Source organism: Oncorhynchus mykiss, chromosome 25 (assembly GCF_057628025.1).
Source record: "Oncorhynchus mykiss isolate SJ-2025 chromosome 25, ASM5762802v1, whole genome shotgun sequence".
NCBI classification, from domain to species: domain Eukaryota; kingdom Metazoa; phylum Chordata; class Actinopteri; order Salmoniformes; family Salmonidae; genus Oncorhynchus; species Oncorhynchus mykiss.
In genome coordinates, this window is record NC_143046.1 from 56,407,001 (window position 1) to 56,420,732 (window position 13,732).

The 13,732-nt window shown below is 43.4% G+C and overlaps 1 protein-coding gene across 1 annotated transcript in view; it reads right to left on the reverse strand.

The window, feature by feature from the left end:
• LOC110505327 (prepronociceptin-like) overlaps positions 1-13,732 on the reverse strand; it is a 28,498-nt gene that overhangs the window by 13,895 nt on the left and 871 nt on the right. The gene's annotated exons all lie outside the window — the stretch shown is intronic.

Sequence of the window (13,732 nt, forward strand, 5' to 3'; positions counted from 1 at the left end):
GAACCCGCTCATCCCGTGGATTCAGCCATGGACCAGGGCTGAACACTGTGCCTGGACTGGACTTCGGTATCCTGCCATGGAGCGGGAGTGGGCACCAGATCTGGACTGGACATCAGTGCAGAGGAAGGCTCCTGTCATGGAGCAGGACTGGACGCCGTATCTGGACTGAGCACCGGCGCAGGAGAAAGTTCCGCCCATGGAGCTGGACCGGACGCTGTGCCTGGACTGGGCATCGGCGCAGGGGAAGGCTCCCGCCATGCAGCAGGACTGGACGCTGTGTCTGGACTGGGCACTAACACAGAAGAAAACTCTGGCCTTGGAGCTGGACTGGACGCCATGCTTATACTGGGCATCGGCGCAGGGGAAGGCTCCGGCCATGGAGCTGGAGGTTCCGGACCGTTGACCGTTGCAGGAGGTTCCGGACCGTTGACCGTCTCAGGAGGTTCCGGACCATTGACCGTCTCAGGAGGTCCTGGACCTTGGACCGTCTCAGGAGATTCCGGACCGTGGACCGTCTCAGGAGGTTCCGGACCATTGACCGTCTCAGGAGGTTCCAGACCGTGGACCATCTCAGGAGGTTCCGGACCGTGGACCGTCTCAGGAGGTTCCAGACTGTGGACCGTCATTGGAGGTTCCGGACTGTGGACTGTCGTTGGAGGTTCCGGGCTGTGAAACGTCGCCGGAAGCTCTGGACTGTGAACCGTTGCCGGAAGCGCTGGACTGGGACTCGTTGCCAGAAGCTCTGGACTGTGAACCATCGACGGAAGCTCTGGACTGTGAACCATCGCCGGAAGCTCTGGACTGGGGACCGTCGCGGAAATCTCTGGACTGGGGACCGTCACCTGAAGCTCTGGACTGGGGAGGCGCACTGGAGGCCTGATGCATGGGGCCGGTACAGGTGGCACTGGACTGGTGACACGCACCTCAGGGCGAGTGCGAGGAGCAGGCACAGGACGCACCGGACTGGGAAAGCGCACTGGAGGCCTAGTGCATGGAACCGGCACAGGTGGTGCCAGATTGGTGACACGCACCTCAGGGCGAGTGCGAGGAGCAGGCACAGGACGCACCGGATTGGGAAAGCGCACTGGAGGCCTAGTGCATGGAACCGGCACAGGTGGTGCCAGATTGGTGACACGCACTTCAGGGCGAGTGAGGGGAGCAGGCACAGGACGTACCGTAGGGAGAGTGCGAGAAGCAGGCACAGGACGTACTGGACTGGGGACACGCACTTCAGGGAGAATGCGAGGAGGAGACACATGAAGTACCGGACTGGAGAGGTGCACTTGAGGCCAGAAGCGTGGAGCCGGCACAGGTTGCACCAGACTGCTAACCGGATCCTCTGGTCGGATGTTGAGCAGAACACACTTGCACAACATCTCTCTCATCTCACTCTCTCCCAACTTCGCCATTGCCTCCCTGACAGTCTCTGGCTCTTCCCTCTGCTCAGCCGCCAGCTCCATGTGCTCCCCCACCAAAAAAACGGGGTTGTCCTTGGCCTTTCTGTAGCCGCGAACCCTGTCGTTGTCGCTGTCCTCCATAATCCATAAGGGTTTTGCATCTCCCCATCACTTCTTCCCATGTCCAGAAATCCTTCCCTCTTTGGGCACGCTGCTTGGTCCTGGTTTGATGGGATATTCTGTCATGTTCGCTGGAATAAATATCGGACCAAGCTGCAGCGTGATATGCTTTCCACATATTATTTCATTGAAAATGCACACAAACAACAAAGAATAAATGAAACAAACAACGAACCGTAACAACAGAGGTGCAACATGCACTAACTCAAAACAATATCCCATGAAACACAGGTGAAAAAAATGCTAGGGTTACCCGAGAATGGTGCGACAAAAAAAAAAATCCAGTCAGTGGCAGTCCTGAATGTACCTGTCACAACTTCCGCCGAATTCGGTCCCTCTCCTTGTTCGGGCGGCGTTCGGCGGTCGACGTCACCGGCCTTCTAGCCATCGCCGATCCACTTTTCATTTTCCATTTGTTTTGTCCTTGTCTTACACACAGGCACTATTACAGTACCGCCGTCCAATCTGCAGCAACTGCATGATGCCATCACATTAGTATGGACCAACATCCTTGTGGACACCTTGTAGAAATACCCCGAAGAATGTCAGGCTGTTATGGAGGCAATGGTACTAGACCCGGTGCTAGATGGGTGTAACTAATAAACTGGCCGATGGGTGTATATATCAATAATAGCATGACACACTTCAGACCTGTGATGCAGTGAGAGGCAGCAGCAGAGTTGATTTGCTGCGACAACCATGACGTGGCAGAGGCTGATCTAATGGAGAAGGCATTAAGAGATACACATGGACCTAAATCAATCTCTCTCTTTATTGAGATGAATTCACTTCACTGGAGGTTAGGAGTAGAGGTGAGGCAGTTCAGAGGTGTGTTAAACACATGCGCACATATACGCAAACACATGCACCCAAATGTGTATATGCATGTCCACACCTACGCACGCACACAGCCACACACAAGCACACATATTTGCAAACACCTCATCCCTGACTGTAGAAAGGGATAATAAACGGGACAGAGAGATCTCATAAGATCCTGGAAACACACAAAGAGAGAGAGAGGAGCCCAACTGAGTTGTGGCATTATGATTGGATTAACACACTCTAATCCTGTGAGTTTAGACTAGTCCTCACCAGGTGTTTACCACCACACACACGACCTCCGACCCCTTATCAAAGAACACCCCATGAGCTGTCAATAATGAGGGGAATGGAGAGATACAGACCTCTGATTTTCCCTCCAAACACATGTCATTGCATGTCATTCTGTTCAGCTCCCAATTTATCCAACAAGGATGAGCCACTTAGAAAGAAGAGGAACAATACTTTTTTAAATCAATTTTTCTAGGGAGATTTAGGACACTGTTCCATAGGGCACAACATAACGAAGCATTTGCAATTGAAAACTAATATTAGAAAAACAGTCAACTAATTTCTTATTTCTCCCTCAATTGATCAAACATGTAAAACGTTTCTATATGGTATCCAGCTGTGTAGGGGAGGGTAAAAACATGTAAAACGTGTCTATATGGTATCCAGCTGTGTAGGGGAGGGTAAAAACATGTAAAACGTGTCTATATGGTATCCAGCTGTGTAGGGGAGGGTAAAAACATGTAAAACGTGTCTATATGGTATTCAGCTGTGTAGGGGAGGGTAAAAACATGTAAAACGTGTCTATATGGTATCCAGCTGTGTAGGGGAGAGTAAAAACATGTAAAACGTGTCTATATGGTATCCAGCTGTGTAGGGCAGGGTAAAAACATGTAAAACGTGTCTATATGGTATTCAGCTGTGTAGGGCAGGGTAAAAACATGTAAAACGTGTCTATATGGTATCCAGCTGTGTAGGGCAGGGTAAAAACATGTAAAACGTGTCTATATGGTATCCAGCTGTGTAGGGCAGGGTAAAAACATGTAAAACGTGTCTATATGGTATCCATCTGTGTAGGGGAGAGTAAAAACATGTAAAACGTGTCTATATGGTATCCAGCTGTGTAGGGCAGGGTAAAAACATGTAAAACGTGTCTATATGGTATTCAGCTGTGTAGGGCAGGGTAAAAACATGTAAAACGTGTCTATATGGTATCCAGCTGTGTAGGGCAGGGTAAAAACATGTAAAACGTGTCAATATGGTATCCAGCTGTGTAGGGCAGGGTAAAAACATGTAAAAACGTGTCTATATGGTATCCAGCTGTGTAGGGCAGGGTAAAAACATGTAAAACGTGTCTATATGGTATTCAGCTGTGTAGGGGAGGGTAAAAACATGTAAAACGTGTCTATATGGTATCCAGCTGTGTAGGGCAGGGTAAAAACATGTAAAACGTGTCTATATGGTATCCAGCTGTGTAGGGCAGGGTAAAAACATGTAAAACGTGTCTATATGGTATCCAGCTGTGTAGGGCAGGGTAAAAACATGTAAAACGTGTCTATATGGTATCCAGCTGTGTAGGGCAGGGTAAAAACATGTAAAACGTGTCTATATGGTATCCAGCTGTGTAGGGCAGGGTAAAAACATGTAAAACGTGTCTATATGGTATCCAGCTGTGTAGGGCAGGGTAAAAACATGTAAAACGTGTCTATATGGTATCCAGCTGTGTAGGACAGGGTAAAAACATGTAAAACGTGTCTATATGGTATCCAGCTGTGTAGGGCAGGGTAAAAACATGTAAAACGTGTCTATATGGTATCCAGCTGTGTAGGGCAGGGTAAAAACATGTAAAACGTGTCTATATGGTATCCAGCTGTGTAGGGCAGGGTAAAAACATGTAAAACGTGTCTATATGGTATTCAGCTGTGTAGGGCAGGGTAAAAACATGTAAAACGTGTCTATATGGTATCCAGCTGTGTAGGGCAGGGTAAAAACATGTAAAACGTGTCTATATGGTATCCAGCTGTGTAGGGCAGGGTAAAAACATGTAAAACGTGTCTATATGGTATCCAGCTGTGTAGGGCAGGGTAAAAACATGTAAAACGTGTCTATATGGTATTCAGCTGTGTAGGGCAGGGTAAAAAACATGTAAAACGTGTCTATATGGTATCCAGCTGTGTAGGGCAGGGTAAAAACATGTAAAACGTGTCTATATGGTATTCAGCTGTGTAGGGCAGGGTAAAAACATGTAAAATGTGTCTATATGGTATCCAGCTGTGTAGGGCAGGGTAAAAACATGTAAAACGTGTCTATATGGTATTCAGATGTGTAGGGGAGGGTAAAAACATGTAAAACGTGTCTATATGGTATCCAGCTGTGTAGGGCAGGGTAAAAACATGTAAAACGTGTCTATATGGTATCCAGCTGTGTAGGGCAGGGTAAAAACATGTAAAAACGTGTCTATATGGTATCCAGCTGTGTAGGGCAGGGTAAAAACATGTAAAATGTGTGTATATGGTATCCAGCTGTGTAGGGCAGGGTAAAAACATGTAAAACGTGTCTATATGGTATTCAGCTGTGTAGGGCAGGGTAAAAACATGTAAAACGTGTCTATATGGTATTCAGCTGTGTAGGGCAGGGTAAAAACATGTAAAACGTGTCTATATGGTATCCAGCTGTGTAGGGCAGGGTAAAAACATGTAAAATGTGTCTATATGGTATCCAGCTGTGTAGGGTAGGGTAAAAACATGTAAAACGTGTCTATATGGTATTCAGCTGTGTAGGGCAGGGTAAAAACATGTAAAACGTGTCTATATGGTATTCAGCTGTGTAGGGCAGGGTAAAAACATGTAAAACGTGTCAATATGGTATTCAGCTGTGTAGGGCAGGGTAAAAACCTGTAAAACGTGTCTATATGGTATTCAGCTGTGTAGGGCAGGGTAAAAACATGTAAATGCCATTTACACACCTTTGTAATTTTACGTGAGCTTTTACACACCTTTTGTGAAAAAAAATGTATTGAAAGTATTGAAGCCACAAATAGTATACCATACTGTCTAAAATATTGTATATTCACGACTTCGGGTCCAAGGCATTGAAGAAAAAATGCAATCCAAATGATTCTCAATTCCGTTTGTATTTCGGAAAATGTACACCATAGAACCAATACCACCAGGCACCCCTATTTGGAATAACCCCACCTTACCTCTAGAGTTTAATGACATCACCTTTAAGTCCTGCTTCCAAAGTGGCATCATTCATTGTTTACATGTGTACTATGATGGATCTCTATTGTCATTCAATCAATTACAAGAAAGATTGGGATAATCCAAGGTCAATTTCATTCAGTTCTTACAACTCAGAATTCTTATTCAATCACTTCAACAGAATCTGGATGGACGTAAGGGATCCAACATAGAACAAAATACTGAAAGAAGCTGCTGCACCAAAAGATGTTGATTGCCACGTTATATCAAGTGTTGATTGAAACTCTACCTGGAAAAAGGAAGAACTTGGAAACAGATTGTGAGTGGAAAAACCATTGGTCATATACAGTTGAAGTCGGAAGTTTACATACACCTTAGCCAAATACATTTAAACTCAGTTTTTCACCATTCCTGACATTTAATCCTAGTAAAAATACCCTGTTTTAGGTAAGTTTATTTTAAGAATGTGAAATGTCAGAATAATAGTAGAGAGAATGATTTATCGCAGCTTTTTTTCTTTCATCACATTCCCAGTGGGTCAGAAGTTTACATACATTCAATTAGAATTTGGTAGCATTGCCTTTAAATTGTTTAACTTGGGTCAAACATTTCGGGTAGCCTTCCACAATCTCCCCACAATAAGTTGGGTGAATTTTTTAAATATATATACAGTATATATATATTTTTTCACCTTTATTTAACCAGGTAGGCTAGTTGAGAACAAGTTCTCATTTACAACAGCGACCTGGCCAAGTGTCACACCCTGACCATAGTTTACTTTGTATGTTTCTATGTTTTGGTTGGTCAGGGTGTGATCTGAGTGGGCATTCTGTTACATGTCTAGTTTGTCCAGTTCTATGTTCGGCCTGATATGGTTCTCAATCAGAGGCAGGTGTTCGTCATTGTCTCTGATTGGGAACCATATTTAGGTAGCCTGGGTTTCACTGTGTGTTTGTGGGTGATTGTTCCTGTCTGTGTTTTCACCAGATAGGCTGTTTAGGTTTTCGTTACGTTTATTGTTTTTGTAGTGTTTGTTTAGTGTGTTTTTTCATTAAACATGAATCGCAATCGACACGCTGCATTTTGGTCCGACTCTCCTTCTCATACAGAAAATCGTTACACCAAGATAAAGCGTAGCAATTCGACACATACAACAACACAGAGTTACACATGGAATAAACAAAACATACAGTAGAATAAAAGAGAACAAAAAGTCTATATACAGTGAGTGCAAATGAGGTAAGTTAAGGAAATAAATAGGCCATGGTGGCAAAGTATTACAATATAACAATTAAACACTGGAATGGAAGATCGGCATGGGGTCATTGTCCATTTGGAAGACCCATTTGCGACCAAGCTTTAGCTTCCTGACTGATGTCTTGAGATGTTGCTGCAATATATCCACATAATCTTCCTACCTCATGATGCCATCTCTTTTGTGAAGTGCACCAGTCCCTCCTGCAGCAAAGCATCCCCACAACATGATGCTGCCACCCCTGTGCTTCATGGTTGGAATGGTGTTATTTGGCATGCAAGCCTCCCCCTTTTTCCTCCAAACATAATGATGGTCATTATGGCCAAACAGTTATATTTTTGTTTCATCAGACCAGAGGACATTTCTCCAAAAAGTGTGATATTTGTCCCCATGTGCAGTTGCAAACCGTAGTCTGGCTTTTTTAGGGTGGTTTTGGAGCAGTGGCTTCTTCCTTGCTGAGCGGCCTTTCAGGTTATGTTGATATAGGATTTAGGTTTTACTGATATAGGTTTTACTGTGGATATAGATACTTTTGTACCTGTTTCCTCCAGCATCTTCACAAGGCCCTTTGATGTTGTTCTGGGATTGATTTGCACTTTTCTCACAAGTACGTCCATCTCTAGAAGACAGAACGCGTCTCCTTCCAGAGCGGAATGGCGGCTGCGTGGTCCCATGGTGTTTATACTTGCATACTATTGTTTGTACAGATGAACGTGGTACCTTCAGGCATTTGGAAATTGCTCCCAAGGATGAACCAGACTTGTGGAGGTCTGCAATTTTTTTCTGAGGTCTTGATTTCTTTTGACTTTCTCATGATGTCAAGCAAAGAGGCACAGAGATTGAAGGTAGGCCTTGAAATACATCCAAAGGTACACCTCCAATTGACTCAAATGATGTCAATTAGCCTACCAGAAGCTTCTAAAGACATTACATCGTTTTCTGGAATTTTCCAAGCTGTTTAAAGGCACATTCAACTTAGTGTATGTAAACTTCTGACCCACTGGAATTGTGATACAGTGAATTAAAAGTTCAATAATCTGTCTGTAAACAAATGTTGTAAAAATGAATTGTGTCATACACAAAGTAGATGTCCTAACTGACTTGCCAAAACTATAGTTTGTTAACAAGAAATTTGTGGAGTGGTTGAAAAACAAGTTTTAATGACTCCAACCTAAGTGTATGTAAACTTCCGACTTCAACTGTATATGTGAAAGTGTTCATACCTGCTCTTACAACGTAAGACATAAACTAACGCAATTTAAGATAACTGATAACGACTTTCTACACTCCTGCCAAAATGAATGTAATGCACCCAGAAATGTCACGTCTGTTGGAGATTCAAAACGCACAAACAAACCCTATTACATATGCTGTGGTCCTGTGACAAACTGACACCATTTTGGGATAATGTATGTGTTATCATTTCATTAGGTCTAGGAATTTATATCCATTCATCTCCACGATTATGTTTGTTGGATATGTAAATACTGGTGATCAATATCAGAGAAAGTTTTGTAACCTAAGTCTAATTGCAAAAAAATGAATTATAGCCAAGAATTGGAATGCCTCATATCCACCCTCAATAACAAACTGGAGGACAGAACTATCTACCGTGCCTACAGTACCAGTCAAAGGTTTGGACACCTATTCAAGGCTTTTCTTTATTTTTACTATTTTCTACATTTGAGAAAAATAGTGAAAAGATATTTTTTTAAATATGAATGAACACATATGGAATCATGTACTCAGCAACTCAGCAAAAAAAGAACTGTCCTCTCACTGTCAACTGCGTTTATTTTCAGCAAACTTAACATGTGTAACTATTTGTATGAACATAACAAGATTCAACAACTGAGACATAAACTGAACAAGTTCCACAGACATGTGACTAACATAAATGGAAAAATGTGTCCCAGAACAAAGGGGGGGGGGTCAAAATCAAAAGTAACAGTCGGTATCTGGTGGCACCGATTTGCCAGTTCTTGTTGTGAGATGTTACCTCACTCTTCCACCAAGGCACCTGCAAGTTCCTGGACATGTCTGGGGGGGATGGCCCTAGCCCTCACCCTCCAATCCAACAGATCCCAGACGTGCTCAATGGGATTGAGATCCGGGGTCTTCGCTGGCCAGGGCAGAACACTGACATTCCTGTCTAGCAGGAAATCACGCACAGAACAAGCGGTGGCATTGTTATGCTGGAGGGTCATGTCAGGATGAGCCTGCAGGAAGGGTACCACATGAGGGAGGAGGATGTCTTCCCTGTAACGCACAGCACTGAGATTGTCTGCAATGACAACAAGCTCAGTCCGATGATGCTGTGACACACCGCCCCAGAACATGACGGACCCTCCACCTCCAAATTGATCCAGCTCAGGCCTCGGTGTTCAGGCCTCGGTGTTCAGGCCTCGGTGTAAGTTCAGGCCTCGGTGTAACGCTCATTCCTTCGATGATAAATGCGAATCCAACCATCACTCCTGGTGAGACAAAACCGCGACTCGTCAGTGAAGAACACTTTTTGCCAGTCTGGTCCAGCGACGGTGGCTTTATGCCCATAGGCGACGTTGTTGATGGTGATGTCTGGTAAGGACCTGCCTTCAAGCCTTCAGTCCAGCCTCTCTCAGCCTATTGCGGACAGTCTGAGCACTGATGGAGGAATTGTGCGTTCCTGGTCTAACTCGGGCAGTTGTTGCTGCCATCCTGTACCTGTCCCGCAGGTGTGATATTCGGATGTACCGATCCTGTGCAGGTGTTGTTACACGTGGTCTGCCACTGCGAGGACAATCAGCTGTCCGTCTTGTCTCCCTGTAGTGCTGTCTTAGGCGTCTCACAGGACGGACATTGCAATTTATTGCCCTGGCCACATCTGCAGTCCTCATGCCTCCTTGCAACATGCCCAAGGCACGTTTGCGCAGATGAGCAGGGACCCTGGGCATCTTTCTTTTGGTGTTTTTCAGAGTCAGTAGAATTGCCTCTTTAGTGTCCTAAGTTAACTTAACTGTGACCTTAATTTCCTACCGTCTGTAAGCTGTTAGTGTCTTAACAACCGTTCCACAGGTGCATGTTCCTTAATTGTTTATGGTTCATTGAACAAACATGGGAAACAGTGTTTAAACCCTTTACCATGAATATCTGTGAAGTTATTTGGATTTTTACAAATTATCTTTGAAAGACAGGGTCCTGAAAAAGAGAAGTTTCTTTTTTTGCTGAGCTTTGTAACCAAAAAGGTTTTAAACAAATCAAAATATATTTTATATTTGAGATTCTTCAAAGTAGCCACCCTTTGCCTTGATGACAGCTTTGCACACTCTTGACATTCTCTGAACCAGCTTCATGAGGTAGTCACCTGGAATGCATTTCAATTAACAGGTCTACCTTGTTAAAATGTTATTTGTGGAATTCTATTCCTTCTTAATGTGTTTGAGCCAATCAGTTGTGTTGTGGAAAGGTAGGGGTGGTAAACAGAAGATAGCCCTATTTGGTAAAAGTCCATATTATGGCAAGAACAGCTCAATAAACAGAGAAACGACAGTCCATCATTACTTTAACACATGAATGTCATTCAGTCCGCAAAATGTCAAGAACTTTGAATGTTTCTTCAAGTAAAGTCGCAAAAACCATCTAGCGCTATGATGAAACTGGCTCTCATGAGGACCGCCACAGGAAAGGAAGAACCAGAGTTACCGCTACTGCAGAGGATAAGTTAATTAGAGTTAACTGTATTTCAGAAATTTCAGCCCAAATAAATGCTTCATAGAGTTCAAGTAACAGACACATCTCAACATCAACTGTTCAGAGGAGACTGTGTGAATCAGGCCTTCATGGTCAAATTGCTGCAAAGAAACCACTACTAAAGGACACCAATAATAAGAACAGACTTGCTTGGGCCAAGAAACACGAGCAATGGACATTAGACCGTGGAAATCTGTCCTTTGGTCTGATGAGTCCAAATTTGAGATTTTTGGTTCCAACTGCCAGGTCTTAGTGAGACGCAGAGTAGGTGAACAGATAATCTCTGCATGTGTGGTTCCCACCGTGAAGCATGGAGGAGGAAGTGTGATGGTGTGGGGGTGCTTTGCTGGTGACAATGTCAGTGATTTATTTAGAATTCAAGGCACACTTAACCAGCATGGCTACCACAGCATTTTGTAACGATAATCCATCCCATCTGGTTTGCTCTTAGTGGGACTATCATTTGTTTTTCAATAGGACAATGACCCAACACACCTCCAGGCTGTGTAAGGGCTATTTGACCAAGGAGGAGTGTGATGGAGTGCTGCATCAGATGACCTGGCCCCCACAATCACCCGACCTCAAGAGATGGTTGAGATGGTTTTGGGATGAGTTGGACCACAGAGTGAAGGAAAAGCAGCCAACAAGTGCTCAGCATATGTGGGAACTCCTTTATGACTGTTGTAAAAGCATTCCAGGTGAAGCTGGTTGAGAGATTGCCAAAAGTGTGCAAAGCTGTCATTCTAAAATATGTTTTGATTTGTTTAACACTTTTTTGGTTACTACGTGAATCCATGCGTTATTTCATAATTTTGATGTCTTCACTATTATTCTACATTGTAGAAAATAGTAAAAATAAAGAAAAACCGTTGAATGAGTATGTGTGTCCAAATTTTGGACTGGGACTGTACATGCCATTAGACTATATATATATATTACAAAATCAAACATAAACCAGACACATTTGACAGAATTTGAAAATTGTCTGTTGACCTTCTGTCACGCCCTGACCATAGAAAGCTTGTCTTTCTCTATGTTGGTTTGGTCGGGGTGTGACTAGGGTGCGTCATCTAGGTGATTTATGTTTTTATGTTGGCCGGGTATGGTTCCCAATCAGAGGCAGCTGTTTATCGTTGTCTCTGATTGGGGATCATATTTAGGCAGCCATTTCCCCTTTGTGTTTTGTGGGATCTTGTTTTTGTGTAGCTGCCTGTGAGCAGCCCAGAACGGCACGTTTCGTTTTTCTTCTGTCTTGTTTGTTGAGTTTATTCATTATTAAACATGTGGAATTCTACGCACGCTGCGCCTTGGTCCAATCCTTATAACGATCCTGACACCATCTTTGAGAATGTTTTTTATAATTGGTGTTTTGTTTTGTATATTAAAAAATAAAACTCACACAAAAAATATTAAGTATGGAGAGTGTTACTTTTTTCACATTACCAACCATATGTTTTACCGCTACATCACTGACGGAGTACATATTAGGAATGCAGTTTGACGACTTCCTGATATGGATGCCGTTAGTCTTGACTCTCTTTTCTCCTCAGACTGAGTGGCTGCCTAGTACTGCCGGTAGTACTACACAACTGATCCACAACTATATTTGAGGGTTTCCAACAACTTTTCAACTATTACAACATAACATAAACCGTGTCATTAACATGACTCAAGAGTAGAACGTATTTTGTGTCTCTATCTGATGCTGAGGCCCATTCAAACAGCTGCACAGAAGAACAACAAGAGAGCTAATCAAGGGCTAATTTCACAGTTTCCGCAAATCTGTGTCGTGCCGGATGGGGAACGCTTAGAATTATTCTGCCCGCAGGTCTGGGGAGACAGCGTTTAATTGTCTTGGAATCCCTTTAAAATAACATTTATACACTCCTCTCGCTCTCTCTTACACACACGCGCAGACAAGAAAATATTAATGCAGACACACGGGCGGGTGCAAGCAAGCAAGTACGCAGATGCACGCAAACACACACACAAGCGCACAAACACATTCTAAGAGTCTAATCGGTGTAGTGAAGACGTAACGGCAGAAAAACCTGGTCCCTGAGACGATAATATTGGTCACGGCTCATATGTGACCGACTGGATTTTTAACCAGGGTCGTCTGTGCGCCATGAAGCTGTACATGCCCACTGAGCTAAAGCCTAAGCATATGCTTGGGGAGCTAACGCAAGTCTTCAGGAATATGCTAAAAGGAAATAATAATTATTTCATTCATTTGAGGAATTTCAAATGAAAAAATGTAAAAAGCCTATTTGGATTATGTTCAGGTTCACAGTGTTTATAAAGAGTATATTTTGAGAAAAATATAAAGATCATTTGATTAAGTAGAGTCTTGCTGTGCTCTCAAATATCAGCCTGTAATGAAATTTGACCGATAGCAGCTCTGGTCGATGTGCAGCTTTAAATCTGACCTCCTGGGTCCCTCTGTGCCTTCACCACTCTGGAAGCACCAGTATTAGCCCATCAACTAGCCTTTATCGCCCAAGAGGCTGTTAGTCATGTAGAGTTTAAGCCAATAATCAGTTAAAAGCTCGTTAAGAGCTGGGAATCCTGATTAACTCCTTTAAATAAACCCAAATTGATATTGACTGATATTCAAAGGAAAACCCCTCCATCAAACAAACCACTGTTAAACCAGGTTTGGAATTAACCTTTAAAATAATCAAGTTTAATCAAAGCCAATTAAAAGGCAGGAATTAATTAATTGTAGATAGCCACTAATTTAAGTGGTGGTGGTGTTCCATTGACAGAACACACAAACTGACTCCTGGAAAGCAACAGAAACTGCCCCCGAGCCTTCGCAGGCATTATAGGCAGCTATGTGGTTCATCCTCTACCGTCATTAGATCATCAACAGTAAATGTATTTGCAGCTAGTATTTTGCACCTAAGCATAAAGATTGAACATTTAATCTTCTCCCTCGGGTATTAACTGTGTAAAATAATAGTCTTGCATCGTCTCTGTGGAGATGCATTGATTTGAGGACCAATAGGATAATAATGAGAGTAATGGCAAAGATATGCTCCTGTCATGGGTCAGGACTTTAACTGTGCCACAAGCACCGGGAAGAGATAGAAAGAGCACAGAAAGAAAAACAACACCGAAAGACATTAAAGAAA